This window comes from Cornus florida, unplaced genomic scaffold (genome assembly GCF_030987335.1).
Source record: "Cornus florida cultivar Cherokee Brave unplaced genomic scaffold, ASM3098733v1 CherokeeBrave_3.0.0_Hap2_Chr11, whole genome shotgun sequence".
Lineage (NCBI taxonomy): Eukaryota > Viridiplantae > Streptophyta > Magnoliopsida > Cornales > Cornaceae > Cornus > Cornus florida.
In genome coordinates this window covers 91,129,136-91,141,596 of record NW_026775581.1, presented here as the reverse complement: position 1 = coordinate 91,141,596, position 12,461 = coordinate 91,129,136, and positions in this window count along the sequence as shown.

Sequence of the window (12,461 nt, the reverse complement as noted above, 5' to 3'; positions counted from 1 at the left end):
TGTGACTTTGTATCGTCTCGAGTGCTTGAAAATGGTTTTCGAGAGTCTTTCCTTTGGATTGACAACTTCTTTTAAGGACCAATCATTTTCACATTTATATTTTTTTGACATTATTCACTTTTCGTATTTTTTCCTGTTTGTCACTTTTTGGCACAACCTCACTTTTCGTGCTCGGAGTTGATTTTCGACTTCACATACTTTCATTCTAAGTGGTTTTCACGAAATCGTTTTTCACTTTTTGGCACAACCTCACTTTTCGTGCTCGGAGTTGATTTCCGACTTCACGTACCTTCATTGTAAGTGGTTTCCACGAAATACGTATCTTTATTTTTCTAGAAAAGTACTCTGGTTACTCCTCGTGTCCATAGGGGCATGGATGCATAGTTTATTTGGAAACATTTTTTTTTTCTTGGGGTGTTTTTCATAAATATCTTTTGAAGATATTTTATTTCAGGGGTTTTTAAGAAAAAAATTTTAAAAGATATTTTCTTTTTGGGTCATTTTTGTAGTTATCTTTTCTTGGAGGGACCATTGTGCAATTAACAAAAGTTATTACAAACTGCCTCATTTTGAGCCTGAATTATCGTACGGGATTCATTTTCACATTTCGTTGAGTTGGTTAGTCTTAGAATTTCCTTCCGGTCATTTTTCCCAATTTTAGGGTTTTCGGCCCCGGTTAGCGCCGAACTTGTTCGGGGCATATTTTTTTACTCGGGACTTAGTTTTTGACGCTGTTTCTTCCTTTGTTCATTTTGTTTTTCATTTCGGTTCTTTTTCATTCACGTTGTTTTACCGTTTGAGCGCGTCTACGCAAATCCCACTTTTTCGAACCCGGCGGGGCCTGTTCAGGGCACTTTTAGGGTTTTACTATAAATAGAATGACTTAGAGTGAAAAATCAGATTTTTACCATCTTCTTCCCTTCTTTGGCCTGCAAGCTGCCACCACTCTTTCTTCTTTTCCACTTGATTTCCTTTGTTATTTGTCTCGTGCCTTTATATTTATCATAGGCCTTAACGTGCTTTTCCTTTCCCCCTTATTAGAATCCATTTCTGACTATTTTTTTAGTTCGGGTTTCGAATTTGGGTTTGGATTTTCATGGTATCTCAAAGGTTAAAGTTGTTCCTCTCGTTGTTCCCAACATAACCTAGGAGTATCGTCGGATCCAAGACCCTAAGAAAACGTACACATCGGTAAACAAGTCACATCTTACATCGCATCGGTCATAACCTCTCGGAACAATTCCCACAAAACCAAGGACTTCACCTCCTACCGTGGAGGTAAATCGAATGATCTTGAGCAAGCCCTTACTCGGAATCTTAAGAAAAGAGGGAACTCTAAAAAGTGCTTTCGCCCACGAATACGCACAACTCCTATGTGGAGATACAAAACTCATAGATGACAAAGTTCTTGCCAGGACCAACACAAGAATAAGGAAGATTAAGTCCTTTTACCGCAACAGAATCAAACATGCACCTATCGATACCTTGCATAAGCTATGTCAAGGAAGAGGAACTAAACGTTTTTTTGGGTGGGGATTTGAGATTTCATCTCAAATTGAGGTAGGGGATATTTTAGGTTTATATCTTGGTTATATTGAGTGTATTCCATGTTTACACAACTTAATCACATGCATTTGTATTAAATCTAGAAACTTTATTTATTTATTTTCTTGTATGAGATTCAGTTCTCCCGGTTGGTTATAACTTGGTTTAAACTTGTGGCGTGCTATTAAATTACACCTTGATATGTTCATTGACATATATTAAATTGAGAGCACTTTGACAAGTATGGAAACTTTTATTTAATTATTTTCTTGAATAAAAATTTAATTTCATGTGGCCGTATCTAGCTTGAAATCAATATGTGATATCATATTATATTAGGCCATAGCATACTCTTCAACATATGTGAATTTGAGAGTATTCAGAGATGTTTTAAAATCTAGAGATAATTAATTAAATAGATTAATTAATTTATTCCAAGTGTACTATTCACTTCATTGGATTTCCGACTTGATATTGTTGATGAACATGCCATATACTTTCACGTATATTAAATCAGGAATATTTGATTAGGTTTTGAAACCTTTCATTTTAATATTTTGTTGTATGAAGGTTTAATCATTATGGTTGTATCTTGCATGGAAATTTCTTGTATTATGCTATTAAATCAAGTCTTGAGTTTTAAAATCTAGAGATTTTAATTAAATGAATTAATTAAAATCTATTCTCTGGTTCCATAGGCTTAATTAAGTTTCTAACTTGGTATTCATGATTTCCTTGATAAGTTCTTTCACGTGTATCAAATAGAGAATAATCGAATAAGTTTTTAAATTTATATTTAATTATTTCCTTTGTATGGAATTTAATTCACATGGTTGCATCTTGAATGGAATAAACTTGTAACTTGATATTAAACTTGTCATTGACATGATCCTTGACATATCTTGTTCGTAGAATATTTAGAGTTGCCTTATAGTCTTGAGAATTTAATCCTTGAAGTTGATTAAATCGCCTTTTTTGCTTCCATCGAGTTAATTATGCTTTGATATTGAATTCTTGTCAAACTTATGAATTGGACTTGTATTTCATGGGGCTTTTACCTTTTTATCATGCATCATGACCTCTTATATCTTGGTTTCATTAATGTAGTTAATGAACTTGCGCAATTATCTTAGAATAGTTTAATTATTCATGTGTTGTTTAACAAATAATTAAATCATGTGTCTTATACTTGTGGTATATTTACATCAATGGATTCCATGTGTTATATCTTAGTTGTAGTCTATATAGATGCACACTATGATTTCTTGACATTTTACATGCCATTATAGTTGAGGACTGAGGGCATGACTTGTGTGTTTCCATAACCTTGGTTGTAACGACCCGGATTTCTCAACCCGGTGCGTTAGTAATGAACCGAAAGTTGACCCGATAATGGACTCGAAATGCGGAAGCGAAAGAAGCCAAATGACCTCAAGAGATGTACGTCATCCCTAAGGCCCCAAAATGACTCTCCATGAAGCCACGGAACTCAAATGAGCCAAGCAAATGAAGCAAGAATGCCTAACCCGAAAAGAGATGAACTAAGGGCAAAATGGTCATTTTTCACTGAAAAGGGTGCCACCGTGCGCACCATTGGAAGAACAACGAAAAATGAACAATATTAGACTCAAGAATCGTCTGATTCTGAGTCCGAGCAAAAAAGATATGAAATTCCAACACCCGATGCGAAAGTTATGAAGTAATGACTTAACATTTTCCAATATTTTCATAATAAACTTTAAAAACAAAAGTGCATAGAAAATGAGATACATGTCATTGGCCTTCGGCCTCATCTCATACATGTTAAATACATTGAAAAGAGTGCACTTACGTACACTTTACATATACGAATCAACGAATACAAGTTTAAACAAATAGGGCTACAAAGAGGCATCTTATGCTAACACTTGCATAAAATAGAAACTTAGAAACTGTAAGCCATCCAAGGAGCAACGGAATCTTCAAATCCTGAGTCCTGTACCTGAAATATGCCCTAGTATCGTAGGGGTAAGTACCATAAAGATACTTGTAGGAGATGAGCATGCATCGACCTAGCATTGTACAATTTTATCACCTTATAGTGAACCATGTTAAAGGGGCTCATGCCACCTAATGTCTATGACAAGATGAGACCCAGGGAGCATCCTAAGCTACCTAGATCATTTATATCATAATCACATTGTTCATGCAATTCAAACAATATGGAAACATGTTATACAAGGCAACAAGATATAGATTCTCAAAGTCTTCAACTTGAAATCCAAAATACGAAAACAACAAGTGTGGGTCATGCCACCTAACGTTTATGTTCAAAATGAATCTATAAGGTCATTCCTAAATTACATTTGAACAAACACAAATTATGATATCGATGCAATTTAACCAACAATGGAACTTCCAATACAACGCATGAAGCATGCTTTCACAAAGCTACATCTTAAGCTCAAAATAGGAAATCAAATAAGGAATAACAAGTTACGATATCATCTAGTTATCAACTTGAAATGAAATACGAAATCAAACAAAGTGGATACTCGGACGTTATGCCAGATCAGACCGACAACATAGTTACTTTAGGGTTACTAGCCCATGGGTAACCTCCCTATGTGCGCACTAGACTATATAGAGGGACAATCCTCCGTACTAGAACCAAGTCCTAGTTGTAGCCAAACAACGACATCCCCAAGTTTCCAAAATCAACAAATTGTGCAACAACGTATATATATCAACATGTATATACAAGATATCAACTATTTACCAAGCACAATCCAAATTTTGGAAACTTATACAATATATGCTCAAAATTCACAACTACTATAGCATGTAAGATATCAAATACAAAGTGTGCAATTCCTTACACATAGCAACAATATATTCAATAAGAAAAAATATATTCTCATGAATATAAAAGTAACAACTATGTTATCCAATGCTCAAAAGTAATCAAGTGAACATACATCAAATCCAAATCCATGATTTAAATATAGAAATAACTTCCAAAATGCAATTAAATCCATGGAGTAATAAAGTAGAATTTAATTAAACATAAATAATTAAATTCTCTAAATTCCAAGTTAATCCAAATAACCTCAATTTAATAAATATTGAAAGACATGTCATGGTCATCATATATATAACATCAAATGACAAGTTAAGTGATTAAAACACTTAAAACATAATTAATCAAGCTAATTAATTAATTTTCTCTAGATTTTTAAACAATTCCAAATGTCCTCAATTTAAGTTATGTTAGAGAACATGCCAAGGCCTATTTAAATACCACATTACAACTTGATTTAATGCTTGATGCAACCATGTGAATTAAACTTTCACTAAAGATAAATATTAAATAAAAGTTGTAATTCTTAATCAAATGATCGAAATTTAATATATGTTAACCAACATATCTAAGCATAATTTCTTAGCATATTACAATTCAAATCAAAGTTATACATCATCATAAAATTTAAATCTTATACAAAGAAATAAAAATTACTAACTTTCTAGATTTGATACAAGGCATACATATATGTTGTATAATCATGACAAACACACAATACAACACATAAATAATCCTAAAACATTCTCTACCTCAATTGGAATGAAAATCCCAATTACCACCGAAATGAAATCGCCCTAAATTTTCGGTCCGCAAAACAGATTTTTCAACTTGCTACCTTCAACTTGTAAAATTCATAAAAAATTCAATTCTAACCCAAATTGAATGAATCCAAAGCCCAATGAAAACTTAAACACTGTAATTTGATAATATCAATTTAGTTTAACAAAATATTTTCTCAATTGAAACAGTTTTGCCCCACAACTTTGAAACAAATTCTGCCCAGAAAACACATTTTCAGCCTGTAGCTTCCAACTTTGAAAATTTATGAAAAATTCATTTGACATCCAAATTGGGAAAACCTAATTTATTTTGGAAGTAAACATATGAGAGTGTAAAACTAGAAATTTAAGCCATGATCCAATGTCAGAAGGTTAGTGAAATAAATCATCTAAAAATATGTTTTCCAGCTGCAATAAAAACATGGACAGCAGATAGTTTCGGATTTTAAAAAAAATTTAGAAATGCTCTAAAATCGTGAAAAAATTCTGAGTAGTGTAGAACCCATGGGGAAAGTTTCAGTAAAAATTTCATAGCAATTGAAGCACCGAAGCTCCAAATAAAAATTCATTTCCAGACCGAAAAGGAAAAACTTCAAATTTACAGCAACTAGCTTGCAACTTCAAAAATTCATAACTAATTCATTTTAAATCCAAATTACATGAAACCAAAACTAAATGAAAGCTAATTGAGTATATTTTCATATTCTATATTTAATTTGACAAGATTAATTTCAAGTTAAAACAGTTTAAGGGAAAAATACAAGTCCTTCTCTTTCATGCATGGAAAACACTCAATAATGACATAAAAATACTTCAAAATAATAGATCAATACATCACTAGAGAATTGAATCTCTAGATACCAAAGCAAAACTAGGAGTTAGGTTAGACCCTTCAAGGGTTTTGAAGAGGAGGATGAGGGGAACAAAAAATATTCCAAGCTTTATGGTCTAAAGTAAGTGGAAGGGCCTCAAAAATTAAGGTCAATGCCTAAGGCTTCAAGCTCCATCCATGGAGGCTAGGGTTTTCTTGTAAGGAAGAGAATGAAATAATGTGGTTAAGTGTGAGTGGAGGAAATAGAAATCCTCCACTTACTTTGTGCTCTTACACCATGGTCAACACACACATCTATGATCAATTGCACAAAAAGCCTATTTTAAAACCATAATCCTAAAGTGGCCCCAAGATATTTGCAAGACTAAATTGTGAACCTACACTTGTCACCAATCCATGGCTCCTTCCTTGGCTTAATCCCACACCTACACTTGTCAACCATCCAAGCCAACAAGTGCACCAATCCTAGGACAACAAGTGGGTGAATCCTCACCCTCCAAATGTCATCATCCAATGCATTAAAGTGTTTCCACACAAATGTCAACAAGTGGACCAATTGTCACACTTTTTCAAAAATTACAAAAAGGTCCTTTTTGAGAATATCTTCCAAATTTAATTGTAAAATGGTCCTCAAGATGAAAAATTATTACTTTATTTAATTACACTAAAACCCCGCAAGTTAAAAATAATTACACTAAAGTATGCATTAATGCCCCCTTATGAAAGAAGTAAGCAATCAACATGCTTTTCTAGAAAAGTAAAAATACCAGTATCATGGAAATCAAATATTATGAATGCATGCAAAACCGGAATCAAATCCGAGCACAAAAAGTGAGGTTGCGCAAGGAAAAAGGATAAACGAGAAAACGACAAAATGTGAATAGTGTTCGGAAAAATAAAATATGGAAATGACACGATTCCCAAAGGAAGTTGTCAATCCAAGGAAAAGAGTCTTGGAAATCATTCCAGAGCGCTCGAGATGACATCAAGTGATGAAAAACCGAACCCAAAAAGGAAAAGACAACGGAAAAAAAATATCCGTTAAAATCTGAGAAAAAGAAAAGGAAGAAAAATGACCGGGTCATTACATTGGTTGTGCATGGAATATAGTTTAATGTGTTACTTGTATCTTGATATTATCTTAACTTGCACAACTTGTTGATTTTGGAAACTCGGCGATATCAATTAAGATTTGACATGGCTAGGACTTGGTTCTAGTACGGGGGATAAAGAGCCCCCTACAATAAAGTGCGCACTAGGGGAAGGTACCTATGGGTTAGTTGCCCTAAAGTGATCTCAAGAGCACTGTTCTAATCCGGACGATATTCGAGTATCCGCATTGTTTGATTTAAACCCTTAGATTTCAAGTATATTCCTTGAAGTTCTAAGAATCTTGTCGTGTTATATGGAATGTTCCTATCTTGTTAAATGCATAGATGTTATGAATTATCCTTGTTTTCATGCCTTATCCTTATCATGTTAATTGAATTATTTCAATCTTGTTAATTTTCTTAGTTATCTCGTTTCATGTTACTTAATGCTATCGTGACTTAGGAATGATCATATACATGTAACTTGACTTAGATTTTTGGTGGCATGGACCACGTGTAATGATTTATATTAACATGCAAAATCTTTAAACCCTTAGATTTCAAGTGTTATCTCTTGAAAATTTAAGAACCTTGTCGTGTTATATGGAGTATTTCCTACCTTGTTTAATTGCATAGATATTATGCTTACTTCATGTATTTAGATATCATTTAGTATACTTGAAACTGTGCACTTGCTTCTTGTATCTAGATTCCATTTAGTATACTTGCGTCTCGTATACTTGTTTTGTGTGTTTCCGATCCCGTTTAGTATACTTGTGTTTTTTATACTTGACTCGTTTGTTTTCAATTTCATTTAGTACACTTGTACCCAGTATGCTTGCATGTTATGTATTTCATTTCAATCGCCTATGTAACTTAGGATGATCCCTGAGTCTCACTTTGACATGGACGTTAGGTGACATGAGCCCCTTTAACATGTTTCACCTTAAGGTGATGATATTGTAAAATGCTAGGTCTATGCATGCTCATTCTTTACGAGTACTACATGATACTCATCCCTCGCTGAATGCGACCTGTTTCAGGTATGAAGACTTGGTTCGTGATGTTCATCATTCCTTGGATGACTTATGTGATACCCCTCGATTCTAAAGTTACGGGTGATCAAGTCCAAGCACAGATCCGAGGGATACCAAACAATTAAGTATGTAAATGAACACAGAATACAAAAACATAATAAGAAATAAATAATACCGCTGAAAAGAAACTAAATGTTAAATCCTTAACTTAATAATTAATCCTCCAATTGGAAAATCCAAAACTTTTAATATTATTACAACTCGGGAATCTATCTAGTGGACCCCTAATGATAATCCGACTGAATCAACTGAAAATAACCACAATAAGAAACTAAAACATAAAGAATGTCCTATGTAGAATTGGAAGAATGATGTGGACTGTCTCTGCTCAGCACGAACAAACTCTATGTCTGGAACTGACGAGCACTTGAAAAATATAATAGTGGGTCAGGCTCACGAACAAGTTCTTTCTACGACAACCCAAACAGAGACCGGAGAACTATACATCTACAGCTAACCCATACAATAACTATATAGTCCATACATACATATACACACTAAAGAAACCTCACTAAACTTTAGGGTTTCCTCAACCTGAATAGTAGGCAACATGCAAAACGCACATGTAGTGGACATGAGTACCTAGATCTACCAGGGCACATAATCGCACTATATTTAGCTACACATCCCTGGCAATATAGGCACCCTATCCACTGATCTTGAGACTCAAGCTCATATCATGGCATATGGTTATATATATATCCAAACTAAATTAATCCACTAAGTATCATCCAACTTATTCAATTAACCTGACACAAATATAAGTAGGACTTAACATTTTAGTTAATTTGTTCTCTTATATAATAGGTAGGACTTAACTCATAAGTTAATCCATCCCTAGAGTGCCACCATCCCATACTGGTGCACTACATCCACATAGTTCAACAATTGATGTAACAATTTCAGAAGTACATCAAATAATCCAAAGTTAAACATAATAATCTTATATTATGCTAGCACAAAATAGGAATAACTTATAATTTATTTAAGCTTCCTATATCACATATCCTGCAAATACTGAATCTTAAACAGATTGATATTTTTCTATACAAACACTTAAGCATTTTCCATACCATTCATGCCATTCATTTAATCTTAATTGTTAAAACAAATTAAAGACTAAGTCCATTCATTCCACTAAGAATTTCAATAGCATGCACTGATATAATTAAATTTGTTTAAAATTTATTTAAATCATTCCTATTTCTTATTTAATGTTTAGGACACTTCAAATTCAATACAAAAACACTACAACGCTGTTTCCGAGACTTCTCCAGGTAAGGCTCGAGCTTTTGTTTCTATTGCTCAAGCACCATGTCCAAGGCTCGAGCATCCTATTTCAAGCTTGAGTTTTTTTATCCCAATTGCTCAAGCTTTCCTTCTCAAGCTCGAGCTTTACAACTAATTGCTCGAGTTTTACAACCCATTGCTCGAACTTTTCATCCCAAGGCTCGAGCTTTGCCCCCAAGGCTCGAGCACTGTAGCAGTGGTCCAAACATTATTACGCGAATCAACCCAGAATTTCACTGTGCATTCATTCTTTATTTGTTTCAGGAATCCTAGGCATGTTTCTACGTTCTATAAACATACAGCTATGAAAACATTATACACAACATGTAACAAAACATAATGTAATCAAATTAAATTATAAATTTATCAATTTATACACAAGAACAACTATGAACAACAAATTTATAAAATCTAGTTCTAGATTCAATTAAATTATGGATTCCAATTTTACTTAATCTTTTAAACATCCCTAAAGTTATACTAGAGATATATAGATTACAGATCTAAGAGAGAAGTGTAGAACAAAGAACTTGCCTTTAGGATTTGCTAAAACCCTAGCCTCCTTCTTCTTCCTTCTTTCTCTTTCTCTCTCTAAAATATATGTGATATAATTCTAACCCCTTTTTCCAACCCTATAGTTATATATTTATAGGCTATATATTCACCCCATTCCTTTTCCCAATCCACATCCAATTAATAAAGAAAAATAATAAAAATTTTAAAAAACTAAAAAGGTAACTAAAAATATAAGTTACGTATAATCTATGTATATTATTTTTATCTAAATAAAATAAATACACTAAATTATCTCCAAAGAACTTTTCCTTAAATATATATTATTTAATTATATATATTTCCATATACCCTATCCATGGGTATTTATCCATCCCCATTAAACCCCCTATCCAAGTAGTCCATGGAATCCAATTGGTTGGTCCATGACTACTATCCATAACCATAAAAAAAAAATGAAATAAAATAAAATAAAACAACCATTTAAAACTTTTAATTCTTAACAATAATTTTAAAGAAAATACCCAACATTTAAATAAACAAAAACACATAACCAATTAATTCATCTAAACAATTAACAAATAGTTAAGAAATCAATTAATGAATTAAAACACAATTAAAACAATTAACAAATAGCTAAGAATTCAATTAATGAATTAAAAACACAATTAAAACAATTAATAAAATACCGAGACTATCCTTTTAAAATTAGGAGTATTACAACTTGTAACTTTTAAGTTTTCATTTCATGCAAATGTTAGCATGAAATGTCATTTTTTAACCTTATATGTCAAAACTTGTATCTTTGATTCCATAGATGTAACGTAAATAAGTACACCTTTTACGATGTATTTGACATGTATGAGATGAGGCCGGAGGCCAATGACATGTATCTAGTATCCTATGTAACTTTTAACTTCATGAAATATTATGAAAATATTGAAAAATGCCAAGTCATTACTTCACTATGTTTGCATCGAGTGTGAAAATTTCATTTTTATTCTTCCATAGGGTCTCATTAATCATGAATGAAGTGTGGCCAAGGGCAAACGGTAATTTGAAACCATTTTATAATTTTAAGTTTCAAAATTCCCTTTCATGTGCATTTTCGCCTTTTTGGCCATCAGGAGGTCGAATTTTGCATCGGATCGTCTCGGGAGCCGCGGACCATTCTCGCGCGCTTGAAATCATTTATTACGCTTGCGTACACATTCGTTTCAACCTAGAAATGCATTTAGGGTCAAATGCATACTTGGTTCAAAGTTGCATTTTCTGAGTTTTTGCCATTTTCTGATCTAGGGGCATTCTGGGTATTTCAAAGTGTGTTTTTTTCGTTTTCTTCTGCGCAGTCGGGTAAAAAACTCAATTTTAGGGGGGGGGGGGGGGGGTTTCTTTTTCGTGTTTTTCCATAAAATGTCGTTAAGGGCCCATTTTTGCTCTTTGTTCTGGCAGATTTCAGAAAAGCCCATGTAGCAGCTTTTTGACCCTCTTGACCTATTATGATCTAGGGGCATTTTGGAAATTTCAAAGTGTGTTTTTTTTTTTTTTTCTTTTACGAAGCCAAGTAGAAAACTCGATTTTAGGGGGAGTTTCTTCTTCGTGTTTTTCTAGAAAAATTCGTTTTGGCCTCCGTTTCAAACCTCAGTTCTGGAAAACCTTTTTTTTTAGCATGTCCGGGTGCTTGTCAGGATGCTCGTGGGCGCCCATGGTGTCCCGTCTCGACGTCCTGACGTCAATTTTTGTTTTCGCTCGTTCTCCTTCGTCCGGATTCTAAATGAGATGAATTTTTTTTGAACTTGACTAATTTTTCGCCCTCTATCCAACGGTGTGCTCGGTTACCCCTGGGTATTCCTGAATAATTACCAGTTTACCCTTTTAGCCTTAGGTGCTCGTTTTTCTTCGTCTTGCCTTTTCTCCTTCGTCCAGACTCCGAATCATACGATTCTTGAGTCCATCTGGATTAATTTTTTATTATCTTTCTTGCGGTGTGCTAGGTGGAACCCAAATCCATATTTTCAGAAATGACTATTTTGTCCATGGGGGCTTAATTGTTATTTTTCCGATCTCTTGCTTCCACACCTTATTCCTTTGGATTCCGTGACCTTATGGAAGGTCAACTTAGGGTCTTATAGGTGTGTTGTGCCTTGGAAGACCGTTATCTTGTTTCTTGCTTCCGCATCTGGATTCGTAATCGGGTCAACCTTCAGTTCATCGCACGATGTACTGGCTTGAAAAACTAGGGTCGTCACACAAAAGGCTGAAAAATTAATAAATAAATACTAAAAGATTGAAACTCTTAAAGGCCGACCCAAAAAAATTTAGTACTACACTTGATCTTAGCCAAAAAGCTGAGAAAGGTTAGCCAAAAGGCCGACCCAAAAAAAATTAGTATTACACTTGATCTTAGCCAGAAGGCTGAGAAAGATTAGTCAAAAGGCCGACCCAAAAAAATTTAGTATTACATGTAATCTT